The following is a 1,424-nucleotide window of genomic DNA, read 5'->3' on the forward strand; positions in this document are numbered from 1 at the left end:
GAAGTGCAGGAGGAGATGGAGCTGTGGCTGACCCCAGATTAAGGGCAGAGATGGTGGTGGACAGAGACTGTGCAAGGCCTCATCTTTGTTATAGCCCAGATGGACTTCTCCTCTGTGTGACTGTATCACCAAATTAAAGCAATCAGGATTTTTTTTTTTCTTGGTGGATGGACACTCTGCTCTGAAATTTTCATTAGCAAAATTAAGTTTAGTAGGGGCCAGGACCCCAGGTAATTAAATCCTTGTCTCCAGGGTACACAGCAGTCCCTTTCAGGGAAACCCAATCCCTCACCCCTGCCTGAGACTGTTTTTTGTTTGTTTGTTTTGGACTAATATCTACCATTTATGGGAAAATTTCAAAGCACCCTGCAATATATCACATGCGTTATCTCAGTGGTTTCTCACAGAAGCCCAGTGAAGTAGGTATTACCTCCACATCTTACAGAGAATGTAAGAGTTTCAGAAAGGATAAGGCATTGGCCCAAGATCAAACTGCTAGGGAGAAGCCAAACCATAATTTGATTTTACTGTGCCTCAAAAATTTTTTTTAATAAGCACTCTGAGTTTTTAAAATTGCTTTGGAAACAAAATCCCCCCAAATAATGCCTGAATGCAAAAGGTACCTAAAAAGGTCCAAAAATGTGGGGTTTCTTAACCAAAAATGTTTTAGGGCTTCCCTGGTGGCACAGTGGTTGAGCGTCTGCTTGCCGATGCAGAGAACACAGGTTCGCGCCCCGGTCCGAGAAGATCCCACATGCCGCGGAATGGCTGGGCTCCTGAGCTATGGCCGCTGAGCCTGCGCGTCCGGAGCCTGTGCTCCGCAACGGGAGAGGCCACAGCAGTGAGAGGCCCGCATACCGCAAAAAAAAAAAAAAAAAAAAAAGTTTTGAATAACACATTTGAAGCTCATTTGTATAGTTTTTTCCTCTTAACAGGAGGTCAAACCTCGGACTAAAGTGGATTCCTTGTTATTGTTATTATCACCTCATGTAAATTAAAAAACAGGAAGGAGAAAATCTCGGAAAGAATTCTAGCTGAGGCCCCAAGTGTGCAATAAAATGTAAAGATCTTAATAAACAAAAGCCCTGAAGAAAACCATTCAAGAGGCCTGCAAGTTTAAGAAAACACGAGTTCAATTAATTTTGTGCAGCTGAACTAAACTGCATGGAATGAGAGCTGGCAGAGCTCCTACTCAACACACTAGAACGCTGATGGAGTAAAAATGAACGGAATCGCTGTTGGCCCCAGAGATACGACAGACGCGCCCGCTCAAGCCACTCGCCTCGGCGCAGAGCCCGGCAGAAGGGGTGAGGCGAAAGGGTGCACCGCTCCGCGCAGGGATCCGCCCCGCCTTCTCCGGCCCCGCCCCCCATGCTTCAGTTCCCAGCCTTGCCACTAGGGGTGGCCGCGAAGCTGCGCGGCCC

Source organism: Mesoplodon densirostris, chromosome 2, assembly GCF_025265405.1.
Source record: "Mesoplodon densirostris isolate mMesDen1 chromosome 2, mMesDen1 primary haplotype, whole genome shotgun sequence".
Classification (NCBI taxonomy): domain Eukaryota; kingdom Metazoa; phylum Chordata; class Mammalia; order Artiodactyla; family Ziphiidae; genus Mesoplodon; species Mesoplodon densirostris.